The sequence below is a fragment of the Crotalus tigris genome, unplaced genomic scaffold (genome assembly GCF_016545835.1).
Source record: "Crotalus tigris isolate CLP2741 ecotype Arizona unplaced genomic scaffold, ASM1654583v1 scf7180000024388.1695876, whole genome shotgun sequence".
Classification (NCBI taxonomy): domain Eukaryota; kingdom Metazoa; phylum Chordata; class Lepidosauria; order Squamata; family Viperidae; genus Crotalus; species Crotalus tigris.
Window position 1 is genome coordinate 357768 of NW_024100558.1, and position 18180 is coordinate 375947.

General features: G+C 43.4%; 1 protein-coding gene across 2 annotated transcripts in view; it reads right to left on the reverse strand.

The window, feature by feature from the left end:
- SDC3 (syndecan 3) overlaps window positions 1–18180 on the reverse strand; it is a 183347-nt gene that overhangs the window by 113150 nt on the left and 52017 nt on the right. The gene's annotated exons all lie outside the window — the stretch shown is intronic.

Consider the following 18180-nt stretch of genomic DNA (forward strand, 5'->3'; position numbering starts at 1 on the left):
GGGTGATTGGAGTTGGTTAACAAATTGGCTTCCCAATTTTGAATGGTTAAAACAAATATTTATAGGACTAGTGTTTATAGTTGTGATAGGTATTATGTGTTGTGTCTGTCTCCAATGTTTACCCTGCTGTATTTCATTTTGCACCAAAACATTGGGGTCATAGCGAAAAACATCTCTGGAGAAGATGTACAGATTCAACTTATGTTATCTAATATAGCCAAAAATGAAGATTCATCAGAGTATACAGAAATACAGGGGGGATTGATAAATATACATCAATATGATAAATCTTCAGAGACAATGGAAGCTAATTGAATAAGAAAAATACAGATGGTGAGAGTCAGGAAGAGATTAAGGAAGTAAGATAAGGCAAAAATAGTTGGGTCTGAGAAAGGAAGAAGAGAAGCTATAAAAATATAAAGGAAATGGCTAGCCAGGAAGGTGGAGAATAAGGAAAATAAGCTGAATAAGATAAGAAGAGAGGCACATTGAATTGAAAAGCAGGAAAAGAACTTATTGTTTAAAATGAGAACATAAATATACTGAGTTTAAAATAACCATTTAAATGTCTATTTTTTCTTATTCTTATTGTATATGTGAATATGATTTAGTATGTTATCAGGAAATGTGTATAGGCAGACGGAAAGAGTGTAACCTCATACTACCTCAGCCAATGGGGAAAGAGGAGGGCTGTAGCGGCCGGTGATAGGGATGAATAAAAGAAGGAGATACTTTGGGTTAAAACTTTGGAGAGAACCAAGCTTTGATAGCTTCTCTCCCCGCTTATTGCAATAAACGAAACAAAAGGCCTTCACTGTGTCTTGGCTGGTTATTGGTCAGCGAGCTTGCCTCTGGTCACGAAGGAAAGTAGCCAGGAGCACATAACAACTATAACCTTGAACGGTCATTAAATGACCTGTTTAAGTGAAGGACTACCTTTAGCTCTACACTAGTCCAAAGATAGTTGCCTCCTACTCTAGCTGTTGCCAACTTGATCACCCTCCAGATGTACTAAGCCTCAAGTCCAAGAATTCTCTATGTACAGTAGCTGGCCATTGTTGAATTCTGGGAGTTGAAATCCATGTTTCTGGAAGAAGTCCAGGTTCAAGAAGGCAGCCTTACAGCTGTCTACAGCTGTTCAATGCATTGTATTCTAATGGCCGTTCCTCACAAATATTAACCAATTTCAAAGGGATACAATTCACCCATCGATTCCTCAGAAAAAAAGATCATAATCTGCTCTTCCATATGTGATGCAGTGAGGTAGTGCATAAGGGAAAGTTTTAGCGCAGTATTTCTCAATCTTGGCAATTTTAAGACATGTGGATTTAAGTCCCAGAATTCGCCAGCCAGAATTCTGGGAGTTAAAGTTCACAAAAAGTCTCCAAGATTAAGAAACACTGGCCTAGAGCAGGGGTCTTCAAACCTGGCAGCTTTAAGACTTGTGGACTTCAACTCCCTGGCTGGCTGGGAGTTGAAGTCCACAAGTCTTAAAGTTGCCAAGTTTGAAGACCCCTGGCCTAGAGAATCAACTCCATGCTGAAGTCACCTATCCCAAACCCCCAAGAAATAAGCAGATACTGAACAAGATCATAACTTACTTAGATAACCAAAATTGGCACCAGCTAGCTAAGAACTCTCTCTGCTTGCTAGATATGATGGTTTTAGCTCTAAAACAGAGAATGGCAAGTTTTCTGCAACTGGGGAGAGAGGTGTGTTTTTCAAAATAAATATTTTTACAGTAGCCAAGAGGAACAGAAGAGTAGCAGGGTGATAATAGAGAAACATCTTTCCAGGGAGCAAGTCCAGAATTTTCAACACCGTTTTCCCCAGTGGGAGGGCTTGCTTTTAAAAAAGAGAATTCATTTGTACATCAGGTTCTGAGTGCAGTAGGAAGCTTTTAAAATAAAATGAATTCAGAGATAGGCATGTAAAAAAAATGCCTGCATTTTAAGTACCTGGCAGCCGATGAAGATAAGATAAAATAAGCTCCGCTAATTTTAATTTCTTTTAAAGGCTATCCATTTGCAAATGCAAAAGACCAGCCAAGATATTCTCTCCCAACCTCCCTTTCCTCTCCCTTATTCCATCACAAGCACATGTTAAGTGACCACACAATATTCATTATGCTTAATTGTTTTTTCTTTGGTTATGGACGGGGTTTTAAAACCTGAGCCAAGCCAAGTATTTCTATACTGCCAAACCAATAGCAATAGCAACTAGATCTATATATATATACTGCTTCATAGTGCTTTACAGCCCTCTCTAAGCGGTTTACAGAGTCGGCATATTGCCCCCCAACAATCTGGGTCCTCATTTTACCGACCTCAGAAGGATGGAAGACTGAGTCAACAGGATCAAACTCCAGGCTGTGGGCAGAGTTAGCCTACAATACTGCATTCTAATTACTGCGCCACTAACTGCTCATCAGATGGTCACAAAAGGTGATCACATGACCCTAGAACACTGCAACCATCATAAATACATGCCAGGGGCCAAGTGTCTGAATTTTGATCATGTGACCATGGGTATGCTGCAATGGCCATAAGTGTGAAAAATGGTCATAAGTCACTTTTTTCCAGTGCTGTTGTAAGTTGGAATGGTCTCTAAGTGGTTTACCGAGTCAACATATTGTCCCCCAGCAATCTGGGTCCTCATTTTATCAACTTCGGAAGGATGGAAAGCTGACCCAAAGGCTTGAAGTGGTCAGGATTGAACTCCTGGCAGTAGGCAGTGAGTTAGTCTGCAATACTGCTTTCCAACCAGCCACCACAACCACCAATCTCATCCTCCCTGTTCAGGTTTGTTCAATTTAATCTTCAATGCAGTATTTCTCAACTTTGGCATCTTGGAAGACATGTGGATTTCAATTTCCAGAATTCCCCAGCTACCAGTAGCATGATGGCTGTGGAATCCTGGGAGTTTAAATGTGCGTGTCTTCAAGTTAATGAATGGAACTGCAGCTAGTTTGCGAACTCATAATAACCATCCTTGGATGGGAAGGAAGGCTACCCTGTTGCTCATTGTTAGGAAGGTAGTGCATATTCCTTCAATTGGCTGCACCCTGTTAAGCACTTACTGATACCATCCATAGTGCTAAACTGATCACTTCCAAGTTCCAAACTGTTTCTCCTTGAGCTGTGACTTGATAGGAGGATAACTGAGGCAAAATTTACTTCTTATCTGCCAACCTTGGTGGCAAATGGTGGCCTGGCACATGGAAACATTCAGATGAGGTCACCAGGTACAACCTTTCCTTCCAAAGACAGCATAAGTGTTTATTCATCATTCTTACCCGAATCGCTATCCCATATCCCATATCCATATCTCAAATTTCTATAAAGAGACAATAGGCTTGCAAACAATACTGTTTATATTTATACTCCTTTGATTCTTCTTAGCTGCTTCCCAATTCCAAATGTTTATTTTGGAAGGAAGAGAACTCAGACAAAGTCAAGGCAGGAAACCAGACTAGCCCCTTACAGAGCAAATAGAGCCAGGGAGGAGGTCTTGAAAATGCTTTGGGATTCAACAGGAATTGGAGACAAGGATGCAATGGGAGAGAGTCATAATAAAGGGTGGGGGAATAGGGAGAGGAAAAAAAGAAAGTCAACCTAAACAACCCAGTAAACAACCCAAACTTGTGTCTGGAATGACAGTGGGAAGGTGTCCAAAGTTGACAGAGTTGACAATAACTATTCTTACTAGACAATTGAATCTTGGCTGAAGAAGCAATTAAGGGGTGGCTATTCTTGGATCAGAAGAAGATACTCACAAGCTTTGGAGCAAATCAGGGTTTTCAATCATGACTTAAGCTTGTTTAATATCCCAGCTTCATCTTTTCAGGTTGGATGGAATGAGAAATGGGAATTCCACAGAAGTTGCCTGATATAGCTTAGAGCTAAGGTAGATGAGTGGTGTCAAGTAAAATATTTATTTGTATATGGATGGAATGAGAAATGGGAATTCCACAGAAGTTGCCTGATATAGCTTACAGCTAAGGGAGATGAGTGGTGTCAAGTAAAATATTTATTTGGATATGCCACTTGGCCTACACTGGAGTCCTAGCTGTATGGAACACACACATGCTTGTGTTCCATCTCATTCTGCTGGATGGGTAAGTGTCATGGCTCAGCTGCTGAAAGGGATCAAAATCCGTGACAGCAAAATCAAACTCCTATCCCTTGTGAACGCTATGCATCCCATTTGTCCAGTATAGGTGCAAATACATGAATAGGACTTTGCATCTGTGGGGTCCTTGTGCTTTCTGAGGTTTGTGGTTTTCTTGCAGATGTTTCATTACTGAACTAGGTAATATCATCAGTGTATAATTATTCAATGGTAATGAATTATCTACAAGAAAACAACCAAGCTGAGTTACATGCTGGGATCTAATATTTTCCTCCTTAAAATGAAAACCTAGCAAAGAGTGCTACTGTGAACAATCCACATTGCAAGCAACAGGTCTGAGCTACAAATATTGCAATCTATTCCTAACCATAATGATGCCATCAGGATGAAAGTAAGTTGTGATATCACATGCTCCGGCAGGCATCCACAGGGGGATCAAAAAAACCCAAGATGCCAGATGTGGCACATATGTGAAAAGAGACAGGCCTTGCATCACAACACCACATTCATCATTTGCCTTTTTTTTAACCCTTCCCCTTCAGATGTTACTCAGTGGCATTTAACCCAGAGCAGTTCTATCTGGCCAAGTCTTTGCATAATTTTTACGACCTAACTGAAGTCCATGTGCTAGTACAGGGGTCTTCAAACTTGGCCCTTTTATGTATAAGCTGATGCACAACCTTCATAAGCCTATTAGCTAAAATTTTTGCAAAAATCTTATAATCTACATTTAAAAGAGATATAGGTCTATAATTCCTTGGTAAAGTAAGATCTTGATCCTCTTTTGGAATCAAGGATATAAAAGCACTGCGCCATGATGGAGGGATCTCTGCACCCTGCAATATATTATTAAAAAGCTCAACTAAAGGTTGAGTCACCTCTTCAACTAAAGTTTTATAATAAATAGATGTCAAGCCATCCGTACCTGGCGCTTTACCTAATTTTAATTGCTTAATAACGTCACAATCTCCTCATTGGTAATTGGACCATTAATTTCTTGCTTCTGATCTTCTGTCAATTTAGGAAAGTTAGCCTCACTTAAATATTTATTTATGTCTCCACTTGTGACTTCCCAGCAGGAATCAGACCTAGCCCTCCAGATTGCTGTTCCACCTCTTTGCCACCCAAAGATTTCTGAATCATAGGTAAAGATGAGCCTGCTCCCAGGACCGTATTATAAAACTCCTTAGCTTTGGCAACCATGTTAAGCCTATAACGCATCCCCGCATGGCTCAAAACAATACCCATAGGAATCTCCCATCTGAATGACATCGATCTTGCTTTGAGTTCATTAGCTAAAAAAGCAAAGTCTTTCCTGTTTCTTAAAATTTTGGATGGAATTTCTTTTAAAATAATGACATCTTGGGCGGCAATCTGAAATCTCTTATTGTAATAAGCTTGTAAGATTTCATTACGCAGAGACCTCTTAGAAAAATAAATCACCACATCTCTTGGCAAATTCTTTTGTTTCGCAATCCAAGAATTGACTCTGTAGACTTTTTCCACTTCTCTGCATAATTCGTCTTTATCCATATTCAAAACAAGAGCTAGATCATTAAGCACCATCTGTGTCAGGTCTTGATTCAAATCTTCTTTCAAGCCCCTGATTCTCAAGGCATACTCCATTTCCCTGTACTGGGACATGAGAATATCCTCTTGTGAAGTTTCCACCTTTCTTTCCATATCCTGAAATTTATCTTCAATAAAATCAACTTTATCAGCGACCTCCTCCACTCTGGAATCCAATTTCACGACCACTGAAGCCAGGCCTGACAAAGCTGTTACTATGTCTTGTCTCAAAATGGTGTTATTATCTTCTAACAGCTGCTTCATCTCCTCTTTACTTTCAGTTTTATTCTGCTTAAGGAGGTCTCTCATCTCCTCCTTAGTTTCAGATTTAATCTGTTTAATCTGTTTAAGAAGGTCTTTCATTTCCTCTCTGCTTTCAGATTTACTCTGTTCAAGAAGTTGCTTCATTTCATCTCTAATTTGGGATACAGCATTTCCCATTATATCTTTAATCTCTTGTGCAGATGAACCTGGCAAAGGAGGAGAGGGTGGAAGCAATACTGATGGTGTAGGTTTAAGTTATTGTTGTACAGTTAAAGTTGTAGGAGAGGAAACCACCTTAGAAAGTATAGAGGCCGGTTGCCTCTTTGAAGCCATTTTTCAAAGTGTTCTTCTCTCTCTCTTTCCTCTTAAAAGGAAAGAGGAGACAAAAAAAAAGGAAAAAAAAATACTAAAATTCTTAAAGTTTAAAAAAAGCCAAGAAAAGTATCCAAAACACAATCAAAAGATAAAGGAGAAAATTAGAAGCAGTAAATATATTCATTTAAGTCCATATTGTCTTTCCAGGGAAAAGAAAAAAAAAATAAAGAACAAAAGAACAAAGAACAAAGTACTTTCAAAACGCCATCTTACTTTCACTTTCCGTACCAGCAAAAAAGAAACAAAAGAATCAGAGTCAACTAAAAAGAAAAATTTAAAATAAAATACTAAACTAAAAAAAAATCCTTTAAACTGCTCTGTCCGCTTTAAAAATTACTCACCGGAACACTTTAAGCGCGGAGCTGGTAGCGGCGTTTCCTTTTGTCTCCGAAGAGGCAAAAACAGCTGGGAGGCGGAGAAAGCAGGAACTCCGAGGGAACGCTCTTTCTGTCCCCTCAAAAGAAAAATCCAGAGGGGGCTAAGAGGTTCTACCTCTATTCTTGCAATCTCTGCCCCTTCCCTTCGCCCGGGAAGGGGATTTCCGAGCCGCGGGCCAGCTGATTTTCGCTGCACACCGCGGATCTAACGCCGTCCCAGGAGGACGGCTACAAGGTAGCCGCCATCAACGTCGCTCCCCGGCGGAAGCTCCATACCGTCATTTTAAAATGCCATTAGGATCAATCGGGTTTTATAATTGGCAGGTACATGAAAAATAATGCTAGACAAATTATTAACATATTAGAATATTTAGATAAGAACAACCAAGTCCCTGCAGGGCTGATATTTTTAGATGCTGAAAAAGCTTTTGATCAATTGAATTGGCATTTTATGTTAAGAGCAATTGAGGAGATGAATTTTGGAGGGAAAATATTACAAGCTTTTACTGCTATATATCAAAAGCAAACGGCACAACTTATTGTTAATGGGGGTTTGTCAGAGGTTTTTACAATAGAAAAAGGTACTAGACAGGGATGTCCTCTGTCACCTTTGCTGTTTGTTTTAACATTGGAAATTTTGTTGATTAAAATCCGAGAATCGCAGGTAATAAGAGGAATAGAAGTTAATAAAAAAGAGTACAAGTTAAGAGCTTTTGCAGATGACTTGGTGGTTACTTTATCTCAACCTACCTATTCTGTAGTTAACTTATTACAGCTGATTCGTCAATATGGACTTGTTTCGGGCTTTAAAATTAATAATAATAAGACTAAAATATTAGCTAAAAATATGACTATTCAGGACAAACAGATTTTGACTGAGTTGACTGGTTTTGAAATTGTTGATAAGACAAAATATTTGGGGGTCACCTTATCTGTTTCTAATGCAAAATTGTTTAAGAATAATTATGAAAGGCTGTGGGCCAGTATACGGAAGGACTTGAGGAATTGGGAGAAGTTATAGTTATCTCTCATGGGACGAATTGCAGTGATTAAAATGAATGTCCTGCCCAAATTTCTCTTTTTGTTTCAAATGTTACCTATTTTAAAGAACGAGGTTAATTTGAATGAATGGCAGAAAGTATTAACAAATTTATTTGGGCAGGGAAAAAACCAAGGGTAAAGTTTAAAATTATGCAGGACTTCCGTGAGAGAGGTGGACTCAAGGTACCGAATTTGAAATTATATTATGATGCAGTGGTTTTTACGTTAATTAGTGATTGGGTAAACTTAACAAATTCAGAGATACTCCATCTGGAGGGATGGGATTTATTCTTTGGTTGGCATGCCTATTTAATATTTAATAAAAAAGTGGATCGGGCTTTTAAATCTCATATTTTAAGGATTTCTCTACTTAGAGTCTGGAGGAAATATTATAAAAGTGATTTTAAAATACCATTATGGGCCATACCTTGGCATGCGATAGAGGGGATAAAGAGAGGTGTTAAAATGGATACGGTGTCTTATACACAATTACTTAGATGGGATGGTCTAAATTGGCAGTTAAAATCTTTGGAAGATTTGTTACATGAAAATATTACCTATTCTTGGTTTCAATATAGACAACTATTAGATAGATGGAAGATGGATCGTAATTTAGGTCTGCTTAGAGAAGATCAAAATCTTTTCAAGCAAGTAAAGGATCAAAGACAAACTCATATTAAAAGAATTTATGGGGTGCTAGTGGAACTGGATTCAGAATCAGAATTAATTAAAGATTGTATGATCAAATGGGCGCAGAATTTTGGTGAACCAGTTCTACTGGATACCTGGGAAACTATCTGGGTGAGAAATGTTAAGTTTACACAAGCCCAGAATTTAAGGGAGAATTTTTATAAAATGTTTTATAGATGGCACCTTGATCCACAAAAGATGTCTCTCATGTATCCTGACTTACAGCCTAAATGTTGGAGATGTGGCTGTTTGGATGCCACTTATTATCATATTTGGTGGTCGTGTAAAAATATAAAAGCTTTTTGGATTAAGATATGGCGGAACATTCAGAGAATTTTTAGAAAGAGGGTAAAATTTACTCCACAATTGTTTTTGCTTGGTATTGTTACTGATTGTGATGCTAAGGAGGTTATATTGATGTTGAATTTGATTACAGCCGCAAGGCTGCTAGTAGGTCAATATTGGAAGAAGGAATCTTTGCCTACTTTGCAAGAGTGGTTTTTTAAAGTATCTTATTTGGCGGAAATGGCAAAGATTTCGGCTTTCTTAAAAGAGCAAACGCAAGAGAATTTTTTTGCTGTATGGGAAAAATGGATAAATTTTATACAATTTAAATTGGATATGAAAAAATACCATTTAGCTTTTTTATAACTTGTATAAAAACTCTACTTTTTTTTCTTTTCTTTGTTTTTTTTTAAATATTTTTTTCTTTTTAAGGTTTATAATTCTTTATTCATATATATTTTGTTCTTAATTATCTTATAATTTTGTTAACTTCTTTTAATTAAGCCTATATTCTGCTCTGGGAAGCTCGGGGGGGGAGGGAGGGGTGATTTGGGAGGGGTTGGGGGAGGGTTGTATTGTTTTGTTGTTTTTTTCTTTTTTTGTCTTATTGTAGTTGTCATTGTTTTTTTTCTGTCTTTGTAAAAGTTTTTAAAAAATTTTCAATAAAAAAAAACTTGGCCCTTTTATGACTTGTGGACTTCAACTCCCAGAATTCCTCACCCAGGCATGCTGGCTGAGGAATTCTGGGAGTTGAAGTCCACAAATCATAAAAGGGCCAAATTTGAAGACCCCTGTGCTAGTGGAACATGCACCATCCTTACTGCCATTACATCCCCTTCTCTAGTGCCCAACTGTTTCTTCCCAAATTCTGACCAATCCAGTGTAGATCATGTGTTAATGTTGCTAGGAGATATTGTGCTACTAGACTTTTATCAGGGATGAAAGGGGCATTGTCTTACCTGAATGCCTTTTCTCAGCATGATGATGGAGAATCCATGAATGGGTTTAGACTGTCTTCCTGCCCAATTAGACTAAGTCTGACAAAGTAGCCACGCCTTCTGCTGGGTCCTGTGTTCCCAGACACGATGAAGGCGAAGCTATTGATGATAGTCCGATGTGTTGGCTTCCCTACCCCTAACACAGGCCCTGGTGGACCTAAAGGGGTGGGTGTGGATTCTCCATCATCATGCTGAGAAAAGGCGTTCAGGTAAGACAATGCCCCTTCTCCAGCATGAGGATGGAGAATCCACGAATGGGACATACCAAAGCTACCCTGTCCCTATGGAAGGGAATTGGTCTGGGCCTGTGTCCCACTTGAGGTACCACCTGCTGGAGCACTCTCTGGCTGAATGAAGCTTCCGCAGAGGCAAATCTGTCCAGCTTGTAATGTCTCACAAATGGGGAAGGTGAGGCCCAGGTTGCCGCCCTACAAATATCCCCAATGGATGCCTGTGACGCCCACGCTGCTGATGTTGCAGCATTGCGGGTGGAGTGAGCGGTGATGTGGCTTGGAACTGATAGGGAATGCGACTGGTATGCTCTGGCAATGCATGCTTTGATCCACCTGCCTATCATTGAAGATGAGACCTTGTGTCCCATGGAAGAAGGTTGAAAGAAAATAAAGAGCGCTTCCGACTTGCGAAAGGCTGAAGTCCGCTTGAGGTAATAGTGCAACACCCTTCACATGTCGAAGGTGTGCCATTGGCGCTCCAACACGTGTGATGGGCAAGGACAAAAATTTGGGAGAATCACCTCTTGTGATCTGTGGAACAGAGAATTTACCTTCGGTATGAAGAAGGGATCCAGTCAGAGGACCGCCCTGTCATTGTGAAAAACGCATAAGTCCTCTCTGACAGAAAGAGCGGCTAGTTCCGAAACACGTCTGTCCGACATGATGGCTATGAGGAATGTTATATTCATGGTTAAGAACCGTAGTGAAGATGTCTTGATGGGTTCAAATGGTGGTGAGGTTAGGGCTTGCAAGACCTGTGGGAGTTCCCAAGAGGGATAACAATGAACCACGGGTGGCCTGGTGTTATTTGCGCCCTTGATAAAAGACTGCAGCATAGGGTGCTGAGCCAATGGCGTTGAATTGTCACATGTAAGAACTGTGGATAAAGCCGCCACCTGCCTGCAGATGGTATTGGGTGCCAAGCTTTTATTGAGTCTCTCCAGTAAATACTGAAGGATTTTTGGGATGGTGATGGTCGATAGGTCGAGGTGGTTCCTTGTGCACCAGTGACAAAAGTTCTTCCACGAGGAGTCGTAGATCCTGTTGGTTGAGGGACATCTTGCAGCCTGAATCATGTAGATAATGCCCGCCAGGAAGAACTCTCATGTCAGGAGCCACCATTCAAGTGCCAGGCGGCTAATTGGAGCCATTGAGGGTCTGGGTGCTGAAGGGCTCCCTGGCTGAATGTCACACGATCTGGAGGAATTCTCCACTGCAGAGAGATGGAAAGGCTCACGAGGTCGGCAAACCATGGTCGTCTCGGGCAGTGTGGAGCAACTAATATCACCTGTTCCTGTAGTGTCTTCTGGATAATGGCCTGGAGCAAAAGGAGAGGGGGAAAGGCATAGAGCAGGCCCTCGGGCCATGGACTGCGGAGGGCATCCGCCTGTTCTGCCCCTGGAGATGAGAACCGGGAGAAAAACCTTGGGAGCTGGGCATTCGACGGGGAGGTGGTCCAGCAACGGGAGTCCGAACCTCTCCGAGATTTCCCTAAATAGATTGGGATGCAGGCGCCATTCTGAGTGGTCCATCGTCGACTTGCTCAAGGAATCCACTTGCTGATTTGCCTCTCCTGAGATGTGCTCTGTTTTGAGGGAGGAGAGGTTGGTTTCTGCCCAATAGCTCAGCAGCTGGGCCTCGGTCATGAGGGACCTGGACCGAGTACCCCCCTGCCAGTTCACATGGGCTTTCGCTGCCACATTGTCTGTGAACACCAGGACATGTTGTCCCGTTGCCCTGTCACTGAAATGACATAGTGCCAGATGTATGGCCCTGAGCTCTAGCCAGTTTATGTTGTGTTTGAAGTCCAATTGTGACCATCCGCCCCAAGCTAACTGTGACTGTAGGTGTGCCCCCCAGCCAAATAGACTGGCATCTGTCATTAGGGTAAGTCTGGCTGGTTCCTTGAATAGGGATCCTTTGGCTACTGCTGGGGAGGTCCACCACTGAAGAGATTCTAGAGTTTGAGCGAGAACAATTATTCTCTTGTTGGAGGAGCTGGTGCCCTGTCTCTGAAATGGGAGTGAGAACCATTGAAGGGTTCTGGAGTGTAGTCTGGCCCATGGCACTATCCCCATACAGGAAACCATCTTTCCTAACAGTTGGGAGAGTGTGGCCAGGGTGACCACCCGCTCCTTCCGTACCTGCCTGACCAGGGCCCGGATACTGTCCTAATGTTCCGGTGACAGATAGACCATGCAAATTCGTGTCTATGATCGCGCCCAGGTGAAGGAGGCGGGTTGAAGGTTCTGTCTGGCTCTTTTGGAAATTCACCGAGAACCTGTGGTCTTGGAGGGTCCTGATGGACAAGGCGAGATCTGACCGAGCCCTCTGCAAGGAAGTGGACTGGATGAGGATGTCGTCCAGGTAACATTGGAGCTGTACTGGGACCAGTCTTAGGTGAGCGGCCAGGGCTGCCAAGATCTTGGTAAATACTCTTGGAGCGGACGAGAGGCCGAATGGTAGAGCCTTGTACTGGTAATGATTCGCATAACAAAACCTAAGGAACCTACGGTGGTCGGGGAGGATGGGGATGTGAAGGTACACTTCTGTGAGGTCGACAGACATTAGAAGATCGCACCGTCTGATGCTGGCCAGAATGGACTGAAGTGTCTGCATCTTGAACCTTTTGTAGACAAGAGAGTTTAATCCCTTCAGGTCTAGTATTGCTCTCCATCCCCCCGAGGCCTATGGCACAATGAATAGGATGGAATAGAATCCCCTTCCCAGTTGGCCAGCCGGCACTGGCTCTATGGCTCTGATTTCCACAAGGTGATGAATGGCTTCGCTATATGAGTCGTATCTTGCCCGGGTTGCTGGGAGCTGGGCAAGAAATGAATCATTCTGGGGGATGGGATGCAAACTCGAGGGGAAGGCCGTACTTGATTGTGTTGAGCACCCAGGTGTCTGTGGTGGTGGCCTCCCATTCGTGAATGAAGGTGAGTTTGCCGCCTATGGGGAGGGCCATCCTGGAGTCACTTGTTTCTTCTGAAGGGGCGGCCTCCAAAGGGCCACTTGGCCTGGAATTGTCATGGCCTTGGAGTGGGGCGTTCCGATTGGCGGTCAGGTCTGGAGTGGAAAGGGCGAGGAGGCGGAGCCCACTCAGATCCTGATCAAAACGGTGGCCTATGTGAGTACGGGTTGGACCGTCTGTCTGCCCTTCTGTTAAGGTGGGCCAGTACCTTGTGCTTGTCCCTGTTTTCCACCAGGTAAGGGTTGAGCGCCTCTCCAAATAGTTGCCCGCCTCGATAGGGGGTGGTAGCCAGGTGCCACTTTGATTTTAAGTCCGCTCCCCATTGCTTGAGCCATAAGAGTCTGCGGGCTGTGACATTAGAGGCTATGGCTCAGGATGAAAATTTGGGGGCGTGTAGAGATGTGTCCGTCATGTATTCAGATGTGGCCACTAACTTACCCAGATTCTGATGAGCACGAACCTGGTCCGGGTGGATCATGGCTGGGAGCTCTCGGAGCCATATAATGGAAGTCCTGACAAAGAAGGAGGTGGAAGTGAATGCCTTCATCGACCATGCCAAGGCTTGGTGAGACCTGCGTAAGGAAAACTCGATTTTCTGTCCTCTGCTTTTAAGGCCTCAGCCATGTCTCCTGACACCATGGAAGAAGAAAAAATTAGTGTTAGTGAATCATCAATGGTCAGAACTTCCAAGAATCTGACAAGGCCAGAGCGACGAACAACTTTTTGTCCGTTCCCCCCCCCCCCCAGTGATGGGAGTGTTTGCCCAGGGAAAGGCATCTTCGTTCAACCAGGGGCCTAGGTCAGAATACCATTCAGGGAAAAAGGGGGACAAGGGATATGCCTTTCCATAATCATGGGCTTGGAGAAGAGGGGCTTTGAGTCCTGGCTGGTGGAGGGAACCGGTTGGGATTCTTGATCAGGGGAAATGTTGGCCGATGTAGTTGCCTTCAGTAGGAGTGACTTAAACAGGCCCGGGTCAAATAGGCCAATGAAGGGAAAGGGGTCCGGAGCAGACTCCTCATCCTCATCCATTGACCCGTATTCTTCTGGGCTTGAGTCTCTGTCCTGAGATGAATGATCAGATTAAAGATACCCCGGGTTTTCTGCCTGGTAGTGCTGAGGAGTCATGGGAGTCACAAATTCTGACCTAGGCCCCTGGTTGAAAGAAGATGCCTTTCTCTGGGCAAACACTTGAGCCAGTAACACCTGCAACTGCTCTGGCCGCATCCCTTGAGGCTCAGCAGGGTGGAGGCCAGCCGCTCTGGGTGTGAATGTGGCCTCTGGTGCCAATTGGGACCTGGGTGAATGAGCCATCCATTGGGGGCTTGTTCCCTGATTGAGAGGTGGGCCTTCTCCCTGTCTGGCCTCTCCAACTGGGGACCAAGCTCGTTGAGCTAGGGAGCTGGATGGGGCCAGCTGCAGGTTAAATAGTGAACCATCATGTGGGATCTGGGGAGTCTGGACCGTCTCACTGGTATTTAGTTGCTGAGCCTTGGAGAATTGCTTCTCCAAGGTTAGGTGCCTCCTGTTGGCCTCCTTCTCTGCTGCCTTGGAGGGCTTCTTGCCAGGAACAGCCTTGGCCTTGGCCTTAAGCTTTCTTGCAGCCTTCAACTTGGAGGACTTGGGATTCCCTGGCATGGGAGTGCCAGGTGCACCCTGCGTATTCTGAGGTACCGCATTGTCTACCATCACCACTGAGATATGGGAGCAGAGCGCTGGGTGTGATTGTGATCCCAGATACTGGCAGAGCCAGTAATTGCTCTAGACTTTGGTGGACGCTGGACCGGTAGGCCTCTCTCACACCAAAATGCTCCTGATAGCTTTTTATCTATGCCTGAGAGCGCACTGATAGCGCAGTGGTCAGGCAGATGAGGCAGCCAAAACCACAATTTGGCGAGCGCCTGCACACATGTCCCTTGTTAGTGGCAGCGTATACCCTGGTGATAAATACCTGCCCTCGATGTTGTGAGGATTAGTTGTGGCAATTTAATAATACTGATTTAAATTAATTTGATAATAATTTAGTAATTTAGAAATATTGATTTAATTAATATTATTTTTTCTTAAAATTAATTTAACCATCAACTTGATTAATAATTAATAGTAACTAATTAAATTGATTAATAATATTTACTAATTATTAATGTCAATTAATAATACTGGCCTGGCTAGCTGGAGATCAGGCCGCCTGGGGCAGATCATTTGCTCTGGACCAAGGCTGGTGTCTCTGCTGCTGCTTCCTGCCGATCAGCTGGCGGCCATGGATGCACCAAGGAGTTCTTAAATGCCGAGGCTCAGCTGTCGAGCCTCCTCTGGCCTGAATACTACAGTTCCTGCTGATTGTGCCGATCAGCTGGTCTCCACCTGAAGTGGCAAGTTTAAAACTGCATGGTTGCGCCGGCCGCGTGGCCAAAATGGCGGCCGCGCACCAAAAACGGAGCACAAAGGGTCCTTGGGTCCCAGGCCCCTGGCAAGCCTCCTCTGACCCAGATGTATTGCCCCTGCCCCTCCTGGTCCCCTGCAGGCACTAAGAGGGAACAAACCATGCAGTTCAAAGGGATGGTGACCGTGATCGGCATGCCAAACGGGATTGTAGCTGCAACTTGATGCCGGTGCTCAGCCAGTCAATTCTGAGCTGTCTGGCCCTCAGCTGGCTTGATGAGGGCCTTCGTTCCCTGCAGGGAACACTGGGCCCAGAGCCGTAATTTTTATGAAATTTAAATTAAATTAAGTAAACTATAGTTTTGATTAATTTTAGTCCTGATCCAGTTGTGATAGGAGACCCTGGGCTTTGGGGCAGCGCTGATCTCAGTGCTGGGATTAAGGAAGAGAATCCATGAAGGGGAAAAAAGGAAAGTTACAACCTGTCCAGAAGTCTGATAAGGGAACCAACCACAATCGTGTCCTGCTGGGCTGAAGACTAAGTCATGTCTGGGAGCACAGGACCCAGCAGGAGGCATGGCTACTTTGTCAGACTTAGTCTAATTGGGCAGGAAGACAATCTAAACCCATTCGTGGATTCTCCATCCTCATGCTGGAGAATATTTTGACACTTAGGGACTTGTCAGTTCCTGTTTCTGGGCACCCGTCTTATGGATGTGGGGAACAGGAACACCCTCCAATGGGTCTAGGGCAGGGGTAGGCAACCTTGGCTCTTTTATGATTCAGGAATTCTGGGAGTTAAAGTCATAAAAGAGCCAAGGTTGCCTACCCCTGGTCTAGGGCAACTGGGCATAGCCAACTTGGCGCAATCAACTCACCACACAGTCAACTTGCCTTGGCCAACTCACTGTGGGACAACTCACTGCAGGACAAGAGTTAGACCAGGGGTCTTCAAACTTGGCAACTTTAAGACTTGTGGACTTCAACTCCCAGAATTCTTCAGCCAACTGGCTGAGGAATTCTGGGAGTTGAAGTCCACAAGTCTTAAAGTTGCCAAGTTTGAAGACCCCCGAGTTAAACTAATATCAAAGAAATGGTAGAATAGAATCATTTTAAAAAGGATGCAAAAGGAGGGACACAATGAAATGTAAATGACAAAAATTAAAATATTTTTAAAATTATTTTAAATACTTAAATCGTTGAATTGTCGCACAGCAAGTTGTCTTACAGAGGGTCAGCCGTGCCGAGTTGGCCATGGCAAGTTGGCTATGGCAAGTTGGCTGCACCAAGTTGTCCCATTCCGCCCTCCAACATATAGCTGCCATGGAAACCTAAAGCTTTTATTTAATGATGTAAAATGCCCAAAGTCAGTGTGTGTGAGCTGGATGGCCATGCAAAATAAATAAATATCAACTTATAGCAGTCGAGAACTTTAAGATGTATGAACTTCAGTTCCTATAACTCTTCAGCCAGCAAAATGCTGGCTGGGCAATTCTGGGAGTTGAAGTCCACACATCTTAGAGCTGTCAAGGTTGAGAAACATTGATAACTGTAAGATGTGAGTAGGATCACAAAGTCTTCAACAAATCTTAACATTAATGGGGCGGAACGATTCAGAGATCAAATACTCTCTGCGTTAGGCTCAGAATTTTTGAGATCTCTAAATGAACTGAAGATCTGGCTGATGTCTTCTCTTTGTTTTCTGCCTGTAATTCTTTAGTAACAGTGAATCTCAGATTTATCACATGCTAGCTTATGAAGGCACACACACACGCACACACACACACACACACACATACACACTCCCGGGCCTGCTGAACCACATGTGGCAACACTTCAAGCTGTTCTCCAGAGCGACCCCCTCCTCCAAGCATCTGGACTATATCCAAGATGAATTGTAATGAATGTAATAGAGAAGTGACTGGAAAACTCTTTGTCTGTTTACTTTCTCCCCTATATGCCATGGCACCAGTCCAAGAATTCTGTCTCTTGGCTCTAGCAAGCTCGTCTTTCACCACATCCTTTCACCTGCATTTTGCAGCCTGCATCTCCATAGCCAAAATAAGAGAGTTTGAAGTTCTTCTCGTGATTGCAAGAGGAAATTAACTGCCACTGATATCTGGATCCAACATTCTCATATGAGAATGTGTGGTGAGAATTGGATAAGGGTTTTTCTTTCTTTCAACTCTCAAAATCACATCTTCTGAGGAAGTCTTCATGAGGAAATTCCATGGAAGCAAAACTGGGCACCCTCTATTGTCATTCCTGTATTGTGTTTCAATTGCAAGGGGTAAGGAATGATATTAAGGGGGACTCTTCGGTCTCCCTTGCCCAAATAATGTGGCCAACTTTTGAAGTTACTGAATGGGAGAATATGGTTTCTTAGCTGCTACACCTCAGCCAGAAAACTACCTTGGATCAGTTCTGGGACAAAGTCATCTGAAGCAAATGTTACTCCCAGCTCAAGTCATGCTGTGAAGCCAAATATTCACGGCAGCCAGCTTCGTGGTGCCGAGAAGGCTGGCTTAAACAGAGACCAGGAGCCACTGCAAAAGCCTTTGTGTCTCCTTCTTTACTAGCTAAAATGAGGTGATAGCAATATCCTTTCAAAAATAAGTGTTTCAAGAAGCCCCATCCATCAATGCTGGACTGGAGACAGATTGAATAAGAGTATGCAGAAGGAAATCAGAAATCAGAAGGAAACTAATCAAGGAGAGAAGCAACCTAGAATTAAGGAGAAACTTCCTGACAGTGAGAACAATTAATCAGTGGAACAGCTTGCCTCCAGAAGCAGTAAATGCTCCAACACTGGAAGTTTTTAAGAAGAGACTGGACAGCCATTTGTCCGAAATGGTGTAGGG